At 41.8% G+C, this 25064-nt stretch overlaps 1 protein-coding gene across 6 annotated transcripts in view; it reads right to left on the bottom strand.

Annotated features, from left to right (window-relative positions):
• NRF1 (nuclear respiratory factor 1) overlaps positions 1 to 18663 on the bottom strand; it is a 133629-nt gene extending 114966 nt beyond the window's left edge. For 5 of the 6 annotated variants that reach the window (XM_059711777.1, XM_059711782.1, XM_059711783.1 and 2 more), the window contains exon 1: positions 18537 to 18660. The gene's annotated coding sequence lies outside the window, so the exon portion shown is untranslated. Of the gene's footprint in view, positions 1 to 18536 lie in introns of all 6 variants that reach the window. The other variant, XM_059711778.1, reaches the window with a different exon arrangement.
• Positions 18664 to 25064: the final 6401 nt, after the last annotated feature.

Genomic DNA, 25064 nt, shown 5'->3' with positions numbered 1-25064 from the left:
ATTCCTTGCCCCCAAAAGGGAAAGTATAGCCCATAACCACACTAGGGTATTCTATAGGGCAGGTTTCCTTAAAGGGGAAATTTACTCAATTAAAACTACCTGGCCCTAGACAGTTTGGCTCAGTGGATAGAGCATCAGACTGTGGGCCCAAGGGGTCCTGGGTTTGATTCCAGTCAGGGGCATGTACCTTGGTTGCAGGCTCCTCCCCGGCCCCAGGCCCTGGTCTGGAGTGTGCAGGAGGCAACCAATCAATGTGTTTCTCTCACATTGATATCTCTGTCTTTCCCTCTCTCTAAAAATCAATGGAAAAATATCCCTGAGTGAGGATTACAAAAACAAAAAACTAAAAAAAAAACAAAAAACAAAAAACAAACTATCTACCTGAATCTGCAGCTTATATGGACACAGGAATTTTATTCAGTATTCTTCATAAAAAGTGATTTGTTTTTAACATTCACCTCTGTAACCCTTTTTGAGAAGACTTTATAGATCAAGCACAAGCAGTGACCTACTGAAATTTCAGTTAGAGGTTTGCTTTTTAGATCAGATCCACCTTAGTGAGGCTCCTCTTTGCTACAAAATTAAGGATCTAAAAAGTAGAGGACTCATTAATAGAAGAAGCCTAAAAGGGCTCGAGTTGTTGGCTCTGTAGGTACTTACACATGTGCATCCTTTTCCTGTGCATTTCTGAAACCAGTTAATTTCTAGTTCAGTATCACCTTACACTTCTATATTTCATGGTTTGCATTTAACAAGTATGTTGAACACTCCACTAGTTCATTCTCTTCCACAATTGTCTGTGGCAAAGCTGTGTAATCAGGACTGCCTGGATGGCTGTGAGACTGCCTATTATTCTACTTAGCAAGTTTTGTCCTGTTTAAATGTCATCATATCACACTCATTAAACAAATATTCTTTCAACAACTTTTCTGTGTAAAATCCTGGACCAGAAACTGCAGGGGGAGAGAGGGCAGGGATGATTGATCTGAATAATTAGTTTAACTCTTAAACAGCTTACAACATTCTCAAAGTGAACCACAGAACCCTGGAGGTCCCCACTGATACTTTTTCCAGAAATCCATGAGGTCAAAACTATTTTCATAGTAACCAAGACATTATTTGCCTTTTTTCACAGTGCTTATATCTGCATTTATGATGCAAAAGCAAAGGTAGGTTAAAGGTAGGACACCTTAGCACAATATAAAGCAATGGCAGCACACTGTAGTAGTAATCACTACATTTTTCACCTTTGTATACTCACAGTTGTTGTTTAAAAAAAAAAGAGCCAATTTTATTTAAGAATGTGTTGATATAAAAGTAAAAATTATTAATTTTAGCGCTAGTCAGTGTGTCTCATTAGTTAGAGTGTCAATTCCCAGTCAATGGCAAGTACCTGGGTTGCTGGTTAGCTCCCTGGCCCGTGTCAGGGCATATTCAGGAGGCAAACAGTGTGTCTCTGTCACACTCTCTCTTACTCTTTCTCTCTCTGTCTCTCTCTCCCCCTCACCCCCCCTTTCCTTTCCTCCCTTCTACTCTCTCTGAAAAGCAATAGAAAAAATGTCATGTGAGGATTAACAAACAAAATTAATTTTGTTGCCCTGACCGGCTTGGCTCAGTGGATAGAGCGTCAGCCTGCGGACTGAAGGGCCCCAGGTTCGATTCCGGCCGAGGGCACATACCTGGGTTGTGGGCTCGATCCCCAGTGGGGGACTTGCAGGAGGCAGCCCTGATCAAAGATGTTTCTCTTTCATCGATGTTTCTATCTCTCTATCCCTCTCCCTTTCTCTCTCTCTAAAAATCAATAAAAACATTTTTTTAAAAAGCAGATATAAGCCAAAGCCGGTTTGGCTCAGCGGATAGAGCGTCGGCCTGCGGACTGAAGGATCCCAGGTTCGATTCCGGTCAAGGGCATGTGCCTGGGTTGCAGGCACTTCCCCAGTGGGAGATGTGCAGGAGGCAGCTGATCGGTGTATCTCTCACATCGATGTTTCTAACTCTCTATCTCTCTCCCTTCCTCTCTGTAAAAAATCAATAAAATATATTTAAAAAAAAAAAAAAAGCAGATATAAGAATCCAGCTGTCTTCTATCAAACCAGATATTAAAGAGATTTGCAAAAACTGTAAAAAGTGCTATTCTTCTCATTAAATTGTTTTGGAAAATACAGTTTGTTAATAAAAATATTTCACCTATTTTAACACTGAGTGGATGTACTATTGTTTTTTAAATTAATTATCAAACATTTTCAAAATTTCTGTTTCAATTTCTAATGCAACAAATATCGAAAGTTATAACCCACATAAACAAATGCTCTGGGGTCCTCAATAATTTTTTTTTAAATATATTTTATTGATTTTTTACAGAGAGGAAGGGAGAGAGAGATAGAGAGTTAGAAACATCGATGAGAGAGAAACATCGATCAGCTGCCTCCTGCACATCTCCCACTGGGGATGTGCCCGCAACCCAAGCACACGCCCTTGACCGGAATTGAACCTGGGACCTTTCAGTCCACAGGCCGACGCTCTATCCACTGAGCCAAACCGGTTTCGGCCTCAATAATTTTTAAGAGCATAAAAGGATCTAACTGGCTTACAGTGTAATAAGGGGGGGGGGGGGGGGGACACAAATAATAACCCAAATTAGAATGTGATGATGCCACAGTCCTACTACTCTTGGACATTCCAGCTCTTCCTAAACTATGACACCTACTAAGTTACTGAAATAATTTATTTAGCCTTGCTGTCAATATAATCAAAATGAGTAATTCATTTAGAAAGGATGAAGAGGGCTCAAGCAGTATTATGATAATGTGTTAAACCAATCTGAATTGATGGGTTTTTCTTTACTCACCTTCTAAATAAATGGCCAGAAATAAAAATTCATTTTATTTCCCTGGAATAAACTTAATAAACCTATAAAGAGAAGTCTTTCACACAAAGGACTACATAATATACAACTCTTGGAAATGTGTCTCACACAATCAAATTAGTAATAGAGAGCTATGGAACTTGGTTCCCTGCCTCTGAACAATGGGGGGGAGGGAGGAGATAGGGGACTAGAAATCCTACATTGGTGCTAAAGATCAGGATATCAAAGATGTCACCCGGCCAGTGTGGTTCAGTGGATTGAGCATGGTTCCACGCAACAAGAGGTCGCCAGTTCGATTCCTGGTCAGGGCACATGCCTGGGTTGTAGGCTCGATCTCCAGTGGGGAATGTGCAGGAGGCAGCCAATGAATGTTTCTCTGTCATTGATGTTTCTTTCTTTTCTTTTTTTTAAAAACTATTTAGAGCAGTGGTTCTCAACCTTCTGGCCCTTTATTTTTATTTATTTTTTTTAAATATAGTTTATTGATTTTTTACAGAGAGGAAGGGAGAGGGATAGAGAGTTAGAAACATCAATGAAAGAGAAACATCGATCAGCTGCCTCCTGCACGCCCCCTACTGGGGATGTGCCCACAACCAAGGTACATGCCCTTGACCAGAATCGAACCTGGGACCATTCAGTCCACAGGCCAATGCTCTATCCACTGAGCCAAACCGGTTAGGGCTGTCATTGATGTTTCTATCTCTCTCTCCCTTGCTCTCTCTCTCTCTCTCTAAAATAAATAAAAACATATTTTTAATACAAAAACAAAAAAGATATCAAAGATGTCATTCAAAAAAGGAGAACCATATGCACATAAGCAATCATTTGTGGTTTTAAAGACACACACACACACACACACACACACACACACACACACGACACACATTTTTGCTTATCCTACTTTGAGGGACACAGAAGAATCTGGTACTGGTGGCCATTTCTCAAAAGGAAACTCTGAGGAAACACTTCTTACTGTATTATTTTTATACTGTTTGATCTTTTAACAAAGTACATGTAATAATTAATCAAAAATAAATATTTAAAGCACCATTTCTACATTACTCATTTCTCTAGTCTTTTACTTCAAATGCAAATTAATAGTAAATATGGATATAATTAAATGCTTATTTGTTAAATAAGCAATGGACACACATCTCATATATCTGACAAAAAGCGTCAATAGCAAGCTATCCATTAACCTGCAAGTGATCAGCATTGATTACCTGAAGGAATACCTAATTACCTGATTACAGGAGTATCTACTAATGCCATTCTTCTCCAACATAACTGATATAGTTGCTACTTCAATTGTAACTCTTTTCCTTTTTAAATTCACTAAAGCATTTGTTTTAAGAAATATTCTCTGAATAGCAATAAAGTAGGTTAAGTTTAAAGATTCTTTTAAACCATGCAGCGACATTAAATTCAGATTTAGTTCCTATGTACTAAGCCTATGACTTGATCATGTAACACCTGTAATACACAATGCAAACGGGACAATGTGCACTTGGATCTAAACAACTAACTGCACAGTATATAGATTTAATAATTATACCAATGAAAAAGGCTTGGGGATTTTAACCAATTCCCAATCTTATGCTGTGGCTACAAACATAAAATCTAATTCAAACTTGGGATATATTAATCGAAGTGGCTACATGGTGCCTAGGATACAGAAAAATTGGACCCACTCTAGTTTGTACTTACCAGAACAGTCCCACATCTTATACTAGGTTCACACAACTCTAGGGTCCCTGACAAAGTACAGTAGGGTCAGGGTAGTTTTGGTGGAAGGCAACATTTAATGAGCTAGCTATCGTGTATCAAGTACTTCACATGAATTTTCCTTAAATCTTCACATATCAATGACATAGGCATTATTATCCTGGTCTTAAAATAAAGGAGATTTAGACTTAGAAAGGGTAAGTAACATGCTCAAGTTTGGAAAGCTATCCTGGATTTAAGCACAGAGTCCTAGGAAACTAGTACAGTCCCCGCAACTCTCTCTCTCCAGTATATCCCATTACCTTTCCAAGAAGGCTGAAGGTCCTAGAAATATTTAGACTAAAATAGAGACAATTCAGAGGACTTTATAAGAAAACAGGAAATATATTTGTTTTTGGAAGTCCTAGAGAACAGAAGACAGACCAGCAGGTAAAAGTTACAGGACAAACTTTCAGTTGAAATTAAACTTTCTATCTAAATGTCTTAAAGACTAAACAGACTTGGGGTAAGTTGTAAATTTCCTATCACTGGGTAAGTGCTGGAAAAGTACAAAAATGAGGAAGACTTTGTAAAACTTCCCTGAGGAAATGATGCTTGAGCAGAGATCTGAAAAAATGTGTAAGATTTTGCTAAAAAGAAAAGAGGAACAGCTTTCGAGGCAGAGGGAACAGCGATAGGAAAGGCCTTACGGTTAGGGGAACATGGCTGATACAAAATGAGTCCCAAAGGTAGGTGTGGCCACATGAAGGAACTTTGTCATCATCCTAAATTCAATTGGAGATGTGATCACACCCATGTCTTTAGAAAAGATCAAGTCATTCTGGCTGCACTGAGAATGGACTAGTGCTCAGAGTGGATGCAGGTGGATCAAAGGTTATGCAACAGTCCAGGAAACAATGCCAACTCAGACAAGAGTGGTAATGGTGGCCCTGGCTGGTTTGGCTCATTGGATAGAATGTTGGCCTGCAGACTGGAGGGTCAAGAGTTTGCTTCAGGTCAAGGGCACGTACCTTGGTTGCAAGCTCAATCCCTGGCTCTGGTCGGGGTGTGTGCAGGAGGCAACCAATTGATGTGTCTCTCTCACATCAATATTTCTCTCTCAGTCTCTCCCTCTCCCTTCTACTCTCTCTAAAAATCAATTAAGAAATATCCTCTGATGAGGATTAACAAAAAATAAGTAAATAAATAATTCTATGTATAATAGGATTGTTTTTTGGGTTTTTTTAGGTGATATTGGTGGAACTGAAGAAGACAATTTGAGCTTACTTTGAAAGTTATACAGGATCTGCTGATATGGAAAAAATAAGGTTTTTGTTCTGAGAAATGATGAAATTATGGTTCCATTCACTGAGGTAAGTGCCGGGGTCCAACCCCAGCAGGTCCAGGGGTTCCCAAAGGTGTGGACGGAGTCGGCGAAGAAGGAATGACACAGAGGCAGCGTTCAGTTGATCAGCATGGTTGGGTTCTCTTGCCTGGTTCTATTGCCAGGTTCTATAGGTTCCCCAGCCAGGCTCAGTCACCAGGTTCCAGTCAGGTTCTCCTGCCAATCTCCGAAGTCAGGTTCAGTCCAGGATCCCCTACCATGCTCTCACCAGGCTCCGCCTCCAGGCTCCGAGGCCAGTCCCTGTCCAGGATCCTCCTGCATGCTCTCTCCAGCGAAGTTCTTCTGTCTCTAGAGAACGCTTTGTGTAGGTTCTGTGCCTAGGCTCTGTCTCTCTTGGTCCTGTCTTCCAAGCCCTGTCTCTGAAGTTCTGTCTTATAAGTTCTGTGTCTTCCTGTCTTGTTACATCTGTATTTATACCAGTTGATTTTAATCCTGTCAATTTCTATTCCAAAGGTTAGGGCGTTTCTTATCTCCATTCCAGGGAGTAAAGATTATGTAGCTTAAGCATGATTGTTCATAGTTAAAGTGATTAGTTACCCGCCTGGCACTTAGTTGAGGGGTTTTATTCCCTCCCTAACTTCAGGGGAAAATCCCTACCTGGGGATTCAACCTTTCTTGGAGAGGTGACCTTGGTTAAAACACAGCGCCAAGAAGGTGAGCAAACATATTAAGAACCGTATGCCATATATGCCAGGTCCCTTGAAACAGCAAGGATGGACCGGCTCCCAGCAGGTAAGCAAGAGTGCAACAGGGCCAACTTTGAGAAGGAACTTTCATTTTGGGATGTAGTGCATTTGGGCATCCAACAAATGTCAATTAGGCCTCTGGACATAGAATTCTGGAACTCTATTGGTTGGCCAAATCTGAGTAAGTGCATTTACATGGAACAACTGCACAATGTTTTATCTTTACGGGAAATAATTTGTCATAAAATCATCAGTATTCTTTTAAAAAGGTAATTTCAAAATCATGCTAACCTAAAAGACAGGCATCACTACTGTACCAAAACCCCTAAATTAATACTAAACAAGATTACCTCTTTAAAGAATATTAGATATAAACCATTCATTTGGCTACAAAATGGATTTCTTCAGAATAAAGACAGCTCATCATGGTAAATTCTCAAGTTAGAATTAGCTACTCTTCTCACATCTTTCAGACATGAAAACTGAAGACAAAGTTTAAGATGCAAAAAGTTCAGACTTTTTATTCCCAAAATTTTCACCTCCCATTATATTTGGAAGATACTGATTTAAGCATCTTAATTATCAGGTATGATTTTTTTCCTAGAAAAGATCCTAATCTTCAAAGTAGAAGGGAAGATAATAAACAATTCAGATTTTTTTTCTTCCGACACACCTCCACAGGCTTCATACTATACTTAGATAAAAAAAATAACCAGATTACTTTAGCTATTAATTGGCATAACTAAGGGGCTATTTACCCTAGAGTTGCTTTCCATTCTGCCTTAAAGCATGAACAAAAAACCAGCTACCAGAGAGATTAAAGATAGAAATAAATGCAGGAAAGCTAGGTTACAATTCTAAAGAGAATCCACTGTATATAAACTCTTCAAAGAAGTTAACTTTGATCCTGGCCGGTGTGGCTCAGTGGTTAAGTGTCTACTCATGAACCAAGATGTCACTGGTTTGATTCCCTTTTGGGGCACATGCCCCTTTCCGGGATCAATCCCCAGTAGGGGGCGTGTAGGAGGCTGTCAATGGATGTTTCTCTCTCATTGATGTTCCTAACTATCTCTCTGCCTTCCTCTCTAAGAAATAAAAATACATTTTTTAAAAAAGTTAACTTTGAGAAGGATTCACTTATCCTTTACATAAAATTAGAATTATATACATCACATACACATTGAGGGGAAAGCATGAATTAGATTACATAGCATTTTAGATTTGTATTCAGCCTGGCCTGCAGGGATCGGGCCGAAAGCAGCCCTCCAACATCCCCCAAGGGGTCCTGGATTGTGAGAGGGCAGTTCTCAGGTGAGGCACCCTGGAATTGGGCTCCCTCCTTTCTGGTTATATGTTAAGGATATATCAAATATCCTTAGAACCACAGCTGCCAAGTCACCACAGCTTGGCAGCTCCTGCCCCCTGGTGGTCAGTGCACATCATAGCTACCTGTCGAACAGTCGCTTAGGCTTTTATACATACAGATATATGTATAGAAAATATTTTGAACTCCCCACAGTTAATGCTAAAAACAAATAAGTATATTTTTTGTTATAGTCAAAGAGATTTTTTTTATTTGTATAAAGTATTACATATGTCTCCTTTTTCCCCCAATCAACTCCCCCCCCCCACCCCTGAGGGCAAGCCCCCACTGCCCCAGTGTCTGTGTCCATTGGTTATACTAATATGCATGCATATAAGTCCTTTGGTTGATCTCTAACCCCCTCCCCTGTCCCTTGTCTCTGGATCTACAAATAAGTATTTTTTTAACTTCTATATTATACCATTGCTGTTACCAATATCTAATTTGCTCTCAATTGGGAATATAACAATTCAGAAGGTCCCAGGGTAAAATCAAAAACCAGTAATAAGCCGAAACCGGTTTGGCTCAGTGGATAGAGCGCCGGCCTGCGGACTGAAAGGTCCCAGGTTCGATTCCGGTCAAGGGCATGTACCTGGGTTGCGGGCACATCCCCAGTAGGAGATGTGCAGGAGGCAGCTGATCGATGTTTCTCTCTCATCGATGTTTCTAGCTCTCTATCTCTCTCCCTTCCTCTCTGTTAAAAATCAATAAAATATATTAAAAAAAAAAAAACCAGTAATATATCGGTTCACTTCAGAAACTACCCTGCAAACAGGAATTTTACCATATGAGGGCAGAATGGAAAAAAAATGCAAGTTAATATGTGAATGAAATTCAGGTTAACCCAGGATTTAGATTTCATTCTTCACTAAGTAAGCTTTCATAGGCAAGCCCTTCAGTCCTTACTCCAAGTTATACTTACTTCAGCAAAACCACACAGGGCATGAAAGAGACAGTAAGCATTTCCTGGACAAATATTGTATTTGGAGAGAAACTTGTTTTAAACAACTTTTACATTTTATCAAAACAAAGAGATTTAGCCCTAGCCGGTTTGGCTCAGTGGATAGAGCACTGGACTGCGGACCAAAGGGTCCCTGGTTTGATTCCGGTCAAGGGCACGTACCTTGGTTGCGGGCTCCCTGGCCCAGGGCCCAGGTCAGGGCTCGTGCAGGAGGCAACCAATGGATGTGTTTCTCTCACATCAATGTTTCTATCTTTCCCTCTCTCTTACACTCTTCCTAAAAATCAATGGAAAAATATCCTCGGATGAGGATTAACAAAAAAAAACCCCAAACAACACAAAACAAAGGGATTTATCACTGCCCCATTAAGAAAGTTTCAGAGAAAGCCCAGCCAGCAGGAGTGGTTCAGTGGTTGAGCATAGACCTACTAAAAAGGAGATCACAGTTCGAATCCTAGTTGAGGCACATGCCCAGGTTGCTTGATCCCCAGTGTGGGGCATACAGGCGGCAGCCAAATCAATGATTCTCTCTCATCATTGATGTTTCTCTCTCTCTCACCCTCTCCCTCCCTCTCTGAAATCAAAAATATATTTTTTAAAGTTTCAGAGCAAAATAGATATATCAAATATCCTTAGACTTTACTGTTTCAAAACAGTATGCATAGTATTACTATATATATTAGCATAAACAGTATGCATATATACTGCATGTGTATGCACACATGTGCATACATGTATACTTAGGGAAATATCCAAATCCACATATATTAAAATATTGTTAATTATTTGGATGGATATTAAAATACTGTTAATTATTTGGATGGTAGAATTATGATTTTCAATTTTCTTCTGTTTTCCTACAAAAAACACATATACATGGCTTTTTAAGAAGAAAATATCTTTATTGTTTAACATGTCATAACAACAGACTCAAAATTTTAGAAGGAATTTTTATTTACAAGAAGCTTTAAATACTATTTCTGTCCTCTTCATTTTTCAAATAGAGAAACAGACCCAACGAGGATAAGTGACTTACCTGCCCAAAATATGATAGTGAATCCTCAGGGTCATAATTCTATTATCCATACTTATTTTTCTGATTACAAAGTTAATGCGTTTTCATAAAAATAATTTGAAAAGTAATGAAAGGTACAAGAAAGAAATGAAAATCACCAAGACACAAAAACCAAAGATAACCTTTAATATTGAAGGGGTTGTTTTCTTTCTAAAATGTTTCACTATAATAAGAATATATAATACATTTTCAATGTGGGGAAAACTTTCAAAATATAGAGCCAAAAATTAAGGGAGACAAAATTTTTTTAAGCTGTCACATAATTGGTGATAGAATTATTTCTACTTTTTTTTTTAAAGAATAGTTTATTGATTTTCAGACAGAGGAACAGAAACATCGATGTGAGAGCATAACATCAATAGCTGCCTCCGCACACCCCACTACCACCCCCTACTGGGGGTCGAGCCAGCAACCCAGGCATGTGCCCTTGACCAGAATCCAACCAGCAACCTTTTGGTGCACAGGACAAACCCCAATCAACTGAACCATATGGGCCAGGGTAGAATTATTTTTTCTTTAGACTTAGTACCCGAAGCCAGCTTTACATCCAGATACTAGTTCTATGAGGGTGTTTTTACTTAGCAAACCTCGGTTACGTCTTAACTTGTGGGCTACTTTTATAAGGAAGAGCTATTACAAAGAATTTTATTTCGTAATCATTTAATGAAAGACAAAGGACCAGGAGGTGAAAGAGAGTTTAGGGGGATAAATGGTGATGGACAGAGACTTGACTTGGGGTGATGAACACACAATACAGTGTATTGATGATGTGTTGTGGAACTGTGCACCTGAAACCTGTATAATTTTGTTAATCAGTGTCACCCCAATAAATTCAACAAAAAGGAAAAAGAAAAATAAAGTGAATAAAGGAAAAGAGAATACTCTAGTTCTATTTAGGGATCTTCTTTGTAGATTTAGTGAATGTAAAGATAATCCACAAACACAAGCTAATTACAAGTGACATAATACAAATTTTCTATGTTAAGATCACCCAATATATTTATTCAAATCATTCTTGAATTACCAATACTTTTACAGAATATCATATAAAACATTACCAATTGGCATTAATTATAGAAAAAAAAACACATGGGTTATGAGCAAATATATTTACAAAAACAAAATCATAAGTTGCTAAACCACCATTAACTCAGTTAACAAGACATTTAAAAATACCGTAGCTTTTTTCATTTTATCTCAACCATTTAAAATTTACTTTCCATATATTTTATAATGCGCATAAATGTATTAATACGGCAGTATATTAACATCATTTATAAATAAACATGATTCACAATGTGTGCTCAAAATTTTACTTGTAAGGGTGACAACCAGAAGTTGGAAATCACTGCCCCAGAATATAGGGCTTAGCTGACAAAACTGTCTAATTTAATTTCAAAGATCCAGAGATCATAGTAAGCAAGTAAAAATGACCAATTATTCAAAATTTCAGAATGGAATATTCTGGAAATCAAGTTCTAGAATGGAACATTATGAAATAATTTGGTTAAATTTCTAGAGTTTATTAATGACAAGAAATGTGAGCAATTTGTTAGCATTAAATCATCTTAGATCTCAAAGCACTCCATAACTGTCATATTTCAGAAAGACCCTATAACAGAGACCATGGTCTTTCATTTCATGGTCAGAAAAATTAAGCAAGAGAATAAATTTCTGGCCCCAGAACACTAGATTAAAACATTTGTACATTTTTTTTAAAATTTCCAAAGTATAAGCAACTCCCAACTAAAAATGAATTTTTTAGCACAATCTATTAGCTTTCTTTCAAAACTCACTTTCTCTTTAAAACAATGGTAACTTGATCCCCCACAAGGTCTATTGTATATAGTGCATGAATAGACAGCCATGTACTAGTTGAATCCTGGAATATTAACAATACAAAACAAAACATACAAAAAAGAGTCCAGAAGACTTGGCCAAATTCTAAAATTGGTTAAGCTTTGCTTTGGCCTTCCACCTCCCTTCTGGTGCTACTACTCCTAACTCCTAGAGCAGTTTCATACCTTCCCAAAGTTCCTCACCTGAGACACCCACTCAAACTGTCTTTCCCTTGATTTAACACAACCAACACTTGATTTAATCACTAACATTACTGAAAAGGCCCTTGACATGTGTGTGTCTCAAGAATCTTTTGAGCCCGGCCAGCGTGGCTCAGTGGTTGAGCGTCAACCTATGAACCAGGAGGTCATAGTTTTGATTCCTGGTCAGGGTACATGCCCGGGATGGGGGCTCGATCCCCAGTTGGGGCGTGCAGGAGTCAGCAAATGAATGATTCTCTCTCATCATGGATATTTCTATCTCTCTCTCCTCCCCTTTCCTCTCTAAAATCAATGGAAATATATTTTTTTAAAAAGAAGAAGAATCCTTGGAGAATCTCTTTCTGGACCCACTAACCAGAAAAATCACATAGGCACACACAAAAACTGTTCATACAATTTCAAGAGATCAGGATCATAGGGCCAAAATATATCCATAAACCCTAGAACTATAAAACCCAGGTCAAAACCCTTGCACATAACTGGAAATAATATAAAACCTTGCCCTAGCTGGTTTGACTCAGTAGATAAGAGCATCGGCCTTTGGACTGAAGGGTCCTGGGTTCAATTCTGGTCAAGGGCACATGCCCGGATTGTGGGCTCTATCCCTAGGAGGGGGCGAGCAAGAGGCAGCCAATCAATGATTCTCTCTCATCATCGATGTTTCTTTCTTTCTCCCTCTCCCTTCCTCTCTGAAGTCAATAAAAATATATTAAACTAATAATAATAATATAAAACCTCAAAACTTTTCAAGAGGAATCGGTATTTTAAGAAACTATAAACTCAAACATTCTATCCAGGGGTGGGCAAACTTTTTGACTTGAGGGCCACAATGGGTTCTTAAACTGGACCGGAGGGCCGGAACAAAAGCATGGATGGAGTGTTTTTGCGAACTAATATAAATTCAAAGTAAACATCATTACATAAAAGGGTATGGTCTTTTTTTTTTTTTTTTTTTTTAGTTTTATTCATTTCAAACGGGCCGATCCGGCCTGCGGGCCGTAGTTTGCCCACGGCTGTAAGTCCTCTCAGTGATTTTATCCTCTAATTCCCATGAAACGAGAGGACTGGACTAATTTCTAAGCATGGGTCCTCTATTAAATTGGATTTTATAGGTCCTACACACCTGTATTCAATGATGCTCTAGAGATATATTGTTTATCATGATTCTTGGCAAATCAATAAATACATATATACATACAGGAGTATGCAAAAGTTTATTCTTGTATTATTATTCATTCTTGTATTATATATTTTTCCACATAAACAACCATAAACCTACTTCTGCCCACCCCGTACATATGTATGTATGTATACATATATACATACACACACATTCAGAAAATGTCTTTTAACTCTTGATTACTACATCCAGTTTTCATCCCAATGAGCTCTGTAGTAGACTGCTCAATATCACTTTGCTAAATTCCCTAATAAAATTCCTTTAATCTCTAGCCTCAGCTTCTTCAACACACACCAATTATCTTTACCCATTCCACTTCAACTTCCCTCAAAAGGCTCTTCATCTACTTGACCCTTACATGTAGATGCCCCACAAGGTTTCCCTTAGTCTTTTCCTCACTCTTGATATTACATTCTTTTGCAGTTTTTACACTGGCATTATGCTAATGAATACAAATCTTTTTTTTAATAGAGGCATCATCATCTATTCACCAACTAAATCCTTTAACTCACCCCATACTCTTCCCAATCAAGTCACAACTTCATCAACTCCATTTTCCACTACTCCCTATGTACTGCAAAATCTACTTGCTATTTCTCAGACTATCAATGCCCTTCCTCAAGCCTCTTTTCCATCAGTAATACTGCCACTCACCCTTCAAAGTCATACTTCAACATCCCCTACATGAAAAGTCTTCCCTAACCTCACTTATTCTCCCTGCATCACACCCATGCCTTCCCAGAGGGAATTTCTCCCTCCCTCAATAATCCACACCACCTTTTCAGTTCTCAACAAATTGTATTATAGTTAGTTGGGCCTTCAATCTTTCTCCCCTACTAGACAAGGCCCATGGTTTATTTGTTATTCTAGCACCTAGCACATGCCTGGAATATTGCATGTCTTTAATCAATGTCTGGTGAATGAAGGGCAAAACTCCAAAGTAAGGACACACTTAAGGTTATTTCTCAATGGCGGGTACACCTCATCCCCTTGTGAACATAAAATAAGGATTAAGTCCCCTAGTCCCTAGCTCCTCATTTCTAGTCCACTGCTTAGTTGTAAGCAATGTTTCATAAGGACATTTCCTCACTTCCTCTTGTTCTTCGTAGGCTTAGCTGCCAGACTAACCACATTAGCATTCAGTACCAGCAACAAAACAGACTCTCCAAGTTCTGAAATGCAAAGACTGTACCAACAGTAAATTACAAGCTCTTTTTTGAAAATGGTCTTAACGTTTATGCATACAAAGCTCATTCTTCATGATTCTGAAAAACACTTGGCAATTTATCCAACAGGCACTACTTAAGAGTTAAAACGTTCACTTAAACTGTCAGCCAAACTTTTCACATTTGCAACCACAGATATCAGCATGCATGAATTAATCTAAATACTACACTTACATACTAAATACATTATAGCGCACAGTCTAAATCACCAACTGATGACCCATACAAAAGTAGCTCCTTGAGCTTCTTTTCAAACCAGTGTCTCTCCTAAATTCCAGTGATCATCCCAATCTATAAAACTAGATTATTTTGCCAGTATCAGTTACTCTTCCCCCTCTTTTCCCCACAAACTTTCCCAACACACACACACACACACACACACACACACACACACGGCTTCCTTAAGAAATATTATCTGGTTCAATAGCAGTTTAAGGCAGGTTATGAGATCTGGAATTCTGGAGATTTGGCCAGTTTATCTTCTAAGTGATTGCCGTTCATACAATACAGATTTGCCTCAAGGGAACACAAATATTTTACGTCTGTCTGAACTGCCCCCTAATTGTTTTTTCTTTTTTTGTCTTTTAAAAATATACTAAAATATCTCTATAAAGTTGCAATTCTGACTTTTCTTTAGGTCATATTAATATTCACATTTTAGGACATTGTCGGTGTACAGGTGACATGATGAAAAGGGAAAAAATAAAACTTTTGAAGCTTTGGTAGCTAACTAAACTGCAATGAGTGGGATCCAAACTAAATTAGCCTAATTCTGAACTGCACTTCAGAAAAAAGTATATATTCCAAGGTATATATAAGCCACTTATTTTCCTTGAGCAGTCAAAAATTAATTTGCTAAGTTGTGTCCATATTACATCAAAATAACCAGACAAAGCTTTTTGGTTACTCCAGGATTAAAAGTTTCCAAATAGTTGAGTGTTGTTGTAATCTTCTGGAAACACCTGAAATTGATTTGTTTCACCTCTTTTTACTATTTCTCTTTCAGTCTGTTCATTTTAGTACAAAATGGATGGATAAAAATACTAACTGAAAAACCAAGAAAGTGGATAATCTACCCCTAGTAAATAAGTAAGGAACTATGATACATAAGGCACAAAAATTAACATGTCTCCAAAGCAGCAAAAAATACTGATTGGACTTAGTCTAAATAAAATATTTCTAAAATAAGCTTAACAAGTGGGTTTCTTTTCCACTGCTGTTTTACTAAGCATTCACGGAAAATTATATTTGGATAAGCTCAGACTAAAAACACTAGCTTTAGCTCTCAAGGAAAACATAAAAGAACAGAGAAAATGTCCTTTAGTATAGAACATTTTCTGAAATTTTTTTTACAAAGTCAAAGATGATATTTGTAAAGCTGACTTTCCAAATACTATGTATATATGTATTAATAAGCATCACGCAGAATTACAAACATCTAAATTCAAGTATCACATTTCCAGCCCCAGACAGAATACATGGAAATGCTGCAGGTAGACACTTCTGACACTCCACAACCCACAGTGGAACTGAGTGGATGAACAGGGCTCACCTAAAGATATGACAGAAACTGAACTATGAAATAATTTCCTGTTCTCCAGAGGGCTGGAGGGTGTGCTTCTAAAGACCTTCCAGAGACCAAAATATCAGCACGCCTTTTCAAATATTTGTGAAAAAAATTTTAACTTCAATAATTACTGTTCATTATTATTCCCCAAGACATATAAAAAATTAATCCCAGACCCCACAGAGCTTAAATTTCCCTTAAAAACAGTCACCCACTTGTGATTATTTCAGAGAAAATACTTTTTGAAGATAACCCAATGGTGTGAATGAACCTACCGGCAATGCAAATTCATGGGAAGTTGGCCTTCAGCTCCCTAGCAAAATCAGAGATGGATGCATAATTGTCATTAAATTAAAAAACTGTACACTTTTGGGTTCCATTGAAATATACATGAATTGGGAGGTAAACCTGAAATCCTTTCTCCTTTAATTCCTTCGATATCTGAACAAGGGCCTTCATTACCTTCTATCCTATAGTTACTTTCCTGAGTCCAGAAGCTAAATTTCCATAAACCTAGTAAGAAAACTATTTCCGTGAAAACTCCTGGCTTGGGGTATAAGAAAAAAAAATTTTTCCCTAAGTGAGAATATGACCACTGACTATTAGCAAAAAGTCATTTTCCCTCATATAAGCTGAGTTTGAGATAGGGGTTGTGGGAGGAAGGTGCCATGAAATCACAGAACTCTAAATAAGGATGCTGTCGGGAGAAAAAAATAAGTCCCTTGACACAAAAATTCTGCACACAATTTAGGGCCCAAGTCAAGAGTACATTACATGTGATAACTGAGCGCTTGCTTTTGCACTCGATAAAATAAGGAAATTACACTCAGATGTAGACACAGAACTAGTCATATTTTCCCTCCCTTATAGGATAACACGTCAAGAACTTTCAAACACAACCACAGGGAGTCCGGTCACTACTGCACACACACACACACACACACACACACACACACACACACACACAGCATCTTCAAGATCCTCTCCCCCTCTTCCAGTCCCTTACTGTTCACGGACAAAGGAAAATGAATTTTTTAAAGAGTAGGCAGAGATGAAACGAGAAAAGGGTCCCTGTGGCCGCAGATGACGCCCTGGGACCACGCTGACAGGTTCACTCACACTACCTTTCACCCTGAGAGCGCCCCAACGCACTGACCGTCTCTACACACTAAGAAAATGCGCATTTTGCTCTGACCACAGAAATACTTAGGCACAACCGACACTAGCTCTAAAAGCAAGCAAGTAATATATTCAACTCTAATGCTTGGGGAAAAAAGTGATGGAGGCCAGGCAACAGCTCCTCCAACCGGCTGGGGCACAGTTACCGCTGGAAGCCCTAAAAATATAAAGAATTGTTAAACAACTTCCAAGTTCTGACGAGCACAGAGAGGTGCACGGCAGAAACTTTGGGGCCAGCCACGACGACACAACAGGTGAGAGAGGCGACGGACACCGCTGCACGGTGGGGTAGGTGACACGCAGGGACCAGCCCCGGGGGTCCCCGAAAGGCCGGGAAGATGGTGTCACCGTCATGCACACGACCCTCCGGAGCCCCGGCCCGTCCAGCGGCAAGGGGTCGCTTCCTTCCGACGGTCGCGCCACTCCCCCGGCCCCTCACCCGCACCCAGGGGACCACCACCCCCGGCAGAGAGGAGCCGCGGTTCCTCCCGGGGCAGCATGTCAGCCGTGGAGGAAAGCATCATGCCGCTCCTTCTGTCTGCATACAAAAGGACTTTGCGCCCTCCTCCTCGAACCGCCGCCGCCGCCGCCGCCCGAGTCGCCTTCTAACTTGCAAGAAGGTGGGCAGCGCGCCATGTTCCAGCGTCCCCCCGTCTACCTGGGCCACCAGCCCACGCCGCCCCGGCGGGAGGGAAGCAGCGGAGGCCGCCCCGGGAGCCGCCTCCTTCCCCGCCGGAGACAGCGGCTCCCGCGCCCGACTCGGCCCAGCCCGCCGCGCCGCCCGCGGCCCAGACCCAGGAAGGGCCCCGGGGGGCGAGCCAAGAGCCGCGGCTCCGGTCCCGCGCAGCCCGCCCACCTCCTGTTCCCCGGCCCGGCGCGCTCTCCCGGGCCTCCCGCTCCCGAGCCCGCGGCAAGGCCGGGCCCGGGCCCCGGGTTCCACGCCGGAGAGGAGGCCGCGGCCCCGAGAGCCTGGGGCGGCGAGGGAGGCCGGAACCCCGGGGCTCTCGGGCGGGCAGCGCCTCCCTCCCGGGCCCGCCAGGACGCCTGGGGCCTAGTGCGGCCTGCGCATCCTCGGAGTGGCGGTTTGACGGGGCCGGGCCGGGGCCCCCCGCCCCAGGCGGGCCGGAGGCGGCGGGGGCCCAGGCCCGGAGCCGGGGGCGGCAGGGTGCCGGCTGCGGGGCGGGCCGGCCGGCCGGCGGGCGGGCGGCGTGTTGCGGCTGCGCCGGGGCTGAAATAGCTGGAGATTGCGCGGTAGGGCACTCACCTCAGAGCGGCTGCGCTACCGTGGGCCTGCGCCGTGGAGACTGCGACCGCGCCGGCTCCTCGCAGCCTCCTGCCACCAGCGGCAATGGCGAGCGCTGCCGCCTCTGCCGCGCCGAGGGGGAGGGGCGGGAGGGGAGCACGCACGCGACGCACGGGCTCGGCTTCCCCGCCCGGCGGCCGCCATGATGGGGAGGTCGGCGCTGCCTTGGCGGGCTCGGCCCGAGGGGCCCCGGGGCGTAGGGTCTCCGCAGCTCCCCGCGGGCTCCCCACGCTCACCTTTCGCTTCAGAGGTTTGGATGGGGTGGCGGCCACGAAAGCAACTGGATCAGTCCAACGTGGACGCCCCGGGAGAAGGGGCGCGGGCCGCCCAAGATGGTTGCTGGTCTGGAAATCGTAACATTTCTCGCCGCACACCCCGGGAATGAGGGCTGCTGAAGGGGCACAGACGCTCGGAAAGGGGTTTCCCTGCGCTCTTCTCCGCGCTGCCTGCCGCTCGCATCCTCACCCGCTCTCTGCAAGGACCTTAGCTTCCCCATCTCAAACCCTCCCCAGGTGTTGAAAAGCAGACGTTTTTGTGCAAGGCAATAGATTCATCTATTCGCTCATTCATTCATTCATTCATTTATTCATTCATTGAGCGAACGTTTCTAGCGGACACTTTCTGTGCCAAGTATTTTTCTGGGTTTCCCCGCAGATGCACCGATTAGGTCACAGCGGTTCTCAACCTGTGGGTCGCGACCCCTTTGGGGGGTCGAACGACCCTTTCACAGGGGTCGCCTAAGACCATCGGAAAACACATATATAAGTACATATTGTTTTTGTGATTCATCACTAGGCTTTCATTATGTTCCATTTGTAACAATGAAATGGGGGGTCACCACAATATGAGGAACTGTATTAAAGGGTCGGGGCATTAGGAAGGTTGAGAACCACTGGGCTAGGAAGACGAAGCCCTTGCTCTTGAGGAGCTGGAGGGAGGGAGGCCAAAGCAAGCGGGACCCCAAGCAGGTGCCCGCGAAGCAGGGAGCCGTGCCCAGCAGGAGAGCAATCGAGTTTCGGAGACTTCTTACAAGTGGTTTTGTTGTTCTTTGTTTTTTTAAAAGTGTGGTCGGGAAACTGACTACCTGAATCGTAACCCTTCGGGCTGATTTAAGTGTGAATCCTGGGCCCCATTGGGGTGTCTCCAGAACCTTGGCTGCTCGGTGCAGGAACCTCATTATTCCCACCGCCCTCTATCCATCCGCTCACACCTTCTCCTGGTTGCTCTCATGGCACCGTCGTGTAAGAACCATTGCCTAGGGAATTGCTGAATATCCAAAGGGCGTCAGAAAACAGCTCCACAAAATTAGAGAAATTTAATTTTCTTTATTTTTTAAAATATATATTTGTATTGATTTCAGAGAAGAAGGGAGAGGGAGAGAGAAACATCAATGATGAGAAAGAACCCACGCGGGCCAGGCAGGAAACTCGTTTTCAACAAAATTAAACATCTCTAAAAACGGAATGTCTTGCCCTAGCCGGTTTGGCTCAGTGGATAGAGCGTGGCCTATGGACTAAAGGGTCCATAAATCAATAAAAATATATTTTAAAAAATAAAAACGGAATGTCTTTTTATTCAGCGATTTCTAAGAAAGTGATTTGAGTGTCACCACCTACCACCCAGGGACTCAGGTCAGAAACCTAGGCATGATCCAATACTCCTTTCTCTCTCCCTCAAGTCCCCATCATCAATTAGATTTTTAAAACTGTCCTTCCTTGTCATTTCTTAACTTGGCTCAAGCTTCTATCATTTCTCATCAAGATACTGCAAAAACCTCTTCCTGGTCTCCCTGCTATAGGAATTGCCTTCTCCAATCCATTCTACACCCTATAGCTTGATTGTTGTGGGAGGGTTTTTGTTTTTTTTTTTAAGTAAATCATGTCATTTCCTTGCTTAACAGGCTTAGTAAGATCCCATTACCCATAAGTTAGAGTCTAAAATTCTTTGAGGTGACTTCAAGGCTCTTCATGACCTCATCCGTTGCTGCCAGCTCTGACATCATCTGTCGCAGACTTCTCCACCAGGACAGCCAAACTCTCAGGTCATACAAGACAGGAAGCTCTCCCACCTCACAACTTTTGCAAGGGCTGCTCTCTGCACAGAACTTTCTTCTCTACTTTTTTTTTTAATATATATTTTTATTTCAGAGAGGAAGCGGGAGGGAGAGATAGATAGAAACATCAATGATGAGAGCGAACCATTGACCAGCTGCCTCCTGCACGCCCCACACTGGAGATGGAGCCCGCAACCCAGGCATGTGACCTGAGCAGGAATCAAACCGTGACCTCCTGGTTCATAGGTTGACACTCAACCTCTGAGCACACTGGCCAGGCAGAATCTTTTTTATATGACTTCTCAGTTCAATTCAACACAGATTTGGCACACTACCAAGTATGAAGTACCTGGTGCTTGGGATACAGTGGGAAGCATGGGCACTGTGAGAGAGGCTGATTACTGCTCCTCCAAATCAACTGGAATACACTAAGCCCCCATTTACTGCTTCATTTACAACACTGTTAATAAATTTCCCTAAACATGCCAAGCAGCATTTTAAACATAATATTTTCACCTTATTTTTAAATACTGTATTTAAATATCTGAACTGACAAATAAAACCTCTTTATATAAAAACAGCAGCTGACTTATTGAACATTCACTAAAAGTCAGGCACTGTTGCAAACTCTTGTACGAACTCATTAATTCTCTCACAACAACCTCATGAAATAGGTATTATTACACTCATTTCACAGGTAAGAAAACAGGTACAAGAAGTTTAAGTTAGCCCTGACCGGTTTGGCTCACTGGATAGAGCGTAGGCCTGGGGACTGAAGGGTCCCAGGTTCGATTCCGGTCAAGGGCATGTACCTTAGTTGCAGGCACATCCCCAGTGGGGGGTGTGCAGGAGGCAGCTGATCGATGCTTCTCTCTCATCGATGTTTCTGACTCTCTATCCCTCTCCCTTCCTCTCTGTAAAAAATCAATAAAATATATTTTTAAAAAAAGAAGTTTAAGTTACTTGCTCTTAGTCATCTCTCTAGCAAATAGCTATTAATGACTCTTAGAAATCTAATATAGGAAACAAGTATAGTGAATGTGAGATTCTCTAAATGCTATTTGCAAACTAGCAGAATTCTCTAATACAAGTCTAAGATTAATTAATTATATATTTTTCATTGGAATCACAAGGCTAATTTGTCAGATTCTCTAACAATAAATTCTCTAAATTTTACATTGAAAATACCTAATTGCACAGAATATTAACAAAGCTAACACAAAAATATGAATACTATGGATTTGACCTTTTCATCATTCTCATATTTAATTCTGAACCTTCTTAGGATTCAATGACAATGACTATTGAGGTTACTGTTTCAAGCCGAGACTGAGCTTACCTTTGCAAGAGAAGGGGGACTCCTGTCTCAGCAGGCTGAGGTTGTCTTTTGTCAGAGATTTTTGACCAATATGTATGAGAGATTCTTCTGCCATCGCTGTGAACACACCAAGTCCCCCCTTTTTTTTTAAAATATATTTTATTGATTTTTTACAGAGAGGAAGGGAGAGAGAGATAGAGAGTTAGAAACAACGATGAGAGAGAAACATCGATCAGCTGCCTCCTGCACATCTCCCACTGGGGATGTGCCCGCAACCCAGGTACATGCCCTTGACCAGAATCGAACCTGGGACCTTTCAGTCCACAGGCCGACGCTCTATCCACTGAGCCAAACCGGTTTCGGCACCAAGTCCCTTTTATATGATGTGTGTCAACAGGGTTCTCCTGGAGCCCACCCTTCAGATTAGATTCCTGTGATGCCTTACCTAGTTCTTTCTGGACCTGTTGATTAGATTACCTGGCGGGGAAAATCCTGGTAACTGCCTAGGTTCATTCCCCTCTTGATTAGATCCAAATGATCTCTTTATTGGGTGACTTTATTTGATGTTATTTTCCTATTCTTGCTTTGTCTGGCATAATCCCAAGTCATTCTAATGACTAGGGGGAAAAAAGTACGTTGAGCCAGACTGTAGAGGGTCCTAAAGACCTCTTTAAAAATTGGTTCTTAACTCAGAAGGCAACAGATAGCTTTTGACAATTTTGAGTGAAGCACGAACAAGATCAGATTAGATTCACCATGAATCCAAATTTGAGTTGAGCCACTGGTCCCTAGAGGGCACTCAAGGCTTCCCGCTTCTTCATTGTCATTAGAGTGAAGTCAGGATAGTGAGCAAAAAATTACATCCCACCCCCACCCCCACAAAGGAAAAAAAGCTTGCTAAAATTGGAGAATACAGAGTAAGTTACATTTTCTAGGGATTGAGCCTTTGCAAAGTAAAAGATTCAGCACGAGTGAGTGCAGTCTCCCTCCCAACTTCACCAAGTTTTGAGTGGTAACAAGGGCTGCCTGGCTCTACTCTGATGCACCCCAGCCAGCATCCTCTCTTTTCCTCTCGAGAGGTTGCTAGCCCCTGGGGCTACTGCCCACCTATGAAGACGGGACAGCCCCAATCTTTGGGCAAAAAGGCTGCAGATTAGTCTTTCTCTTCAGTTCCTCTGGTAAGAGTGGCTTTTTGTCCCAATAGAGAGTAAGATTCTAAGACTCATATTTGGGTACCAATGAGAGAGAATAGACAGAGACATCCAGAGTCCAGACTATCTTTCCTGACTTGTACATTGTGGTTTGAGCTAATAATACCCAGCTAATTATAAAGTTTTATTTTGCCTGGTTGGGTCATTGTTCCCTATACATGTATTTCCCCTGGGGACCTCATGGGAAGGGGAGATGCCTGGCCAAGCCAGGATTCAGGCATTCTCAGATCCCTAACCAAGTATCTTCTTAATACCACTTACTATCAGTCCTTGAAAGACATGCTGAATTCCCTAATGGGCCAGAATTAGGGTGGAGTTGGCTAAAAGAAATGAGAAAAAAAAAAAGACCAATGAAGGAAAATTCAACACTTTGTAGTAACTGATGAGATATTTAGGGACTAGGAGGGCAAAGGTCAGAAGAAATTCCAACGTTTTAAGAACTAAATGACAAAAGACAGTGGTATCGTTGACAGTCATCTAAAGGAACAGCCAATTTAGGTGCAAAGAGGATGCGTTTGGTTTCAGACTGATTGAATGATGGATGGCAATGGGGAAGACACGTGTTTCGGAAGATTACTCTGGGCACCGTCAGCAGCATGGAATGAAGGTGGGGAAGGCTGAGGCAGAGCAATCGACATGCGTGCAAACTGATGGAATAGATATTTGCCCAGCTCTGAGGGTGAGTGCCGCCTTAAGCTTTGCACCTTAGGTGCCTTGCTAAGTTCACCCCACTTCTGGCCCTGGTTATAATGAGGGTCAGGAGGACTTCATTGAAAAGATAGCCTCTAAGCTGAACCTCGGGGTAGGAAGGATTGGATTTAATAGCAAGATCGTATACCTCAAGGTGAAGTAATATCATAGAAAACACTCCCATGAGATCTCACAAGGGCTGCTCAAGGGTCATCAAACTCTTGAATATGACATAAGAACATGAAGGAAAAGGGAGCATGTTGGGCCCAAGTTCCTCTGCCATGGACTTGACCTCTTTGGACGCTGGGAGTTGGAAAAAGACACGAGCAGGCGTAGGTGGATGGTTTATTGCATACAAAGCAGCCAACAACGGGCTGGTCAGTGGCACCTTTATACCAGCTCACACCAATGAGGCCTGTGGCAATTAGTGACATCTGTGTTACATTAACATAAGTAGGTCACCCTAATGGTTTGGCTCAGTGGATAGAGCATCAGCCTTTGGACTGAAGGGTCCCAGGTTCGATTCCAGTCGAGGGCACATGCCTGGGTTGCAGGCTCAATCCTAGCAGGAGGTGTGCAAGAGGCAGGTGATCTCTCTCATCATTGATGTTTCTATCTCTCTCTCCCTCACCCTCTCCCTCTCTCTTTCTCTCTGAAATCAATAAGAAAATATAAAAAACAAAAGAAATATATAAGTAGGTTATATAAGGGTATGCCCATGCAGTACATATAGGGAGGGGAAAGGATATCATACAAACAAAGAAATTAAAGCACAGTAAGTCAATAGACTCAGCATTCATTCAATCCAGATGTTTACTTATTTTTATTTTTTTTTATCCTCACCCAAGGATATTTTTCCATTGATTTTTAGGGAGAGTGGAAGAGAGAAGGAAATATAGAGAGAAACATCAATGTGAGAGAAACACATCGGTTTATTGCCTCCTGCACGAGCCTCGACCAGGACCTGGGGCAAGGAGGAGCTTGACCAAAATTGAACTCGGGACCCTTTGGTCTGTAGGCCGATGCTCTATCCACTGAGCCAAACCAGCTAGGGTGAATCAGATGTTTATTGACAGTCCTCTACATACCAGGCATGTTCCTAGGCTCAAGATACACAGAGGTAAACAAAGTCCCTTCTCTCAAAAAATATATAGCCCTGGCAGTGTTCTCAGTGGTTAGAGTGTTGACCCATACATGAAAGGGTTGCCAGTTGGATC

This window comes from Myotis daubentonii, chromosome 10 (genome assembly GCF_963259705.1).
Source record: "Myotis daubentonii chromosome 10, mMyoDau2.1, whole genome shotgun sequence".
NCBI lineage: Eukaryota > Metazoa > Chordata > Mammalia > Chiroptera > Vespertilionidae > Myotis > Myotis daubentonii.
This window is presented reverse-complemented; position numbering and strand designations above follow the sequence as displayed.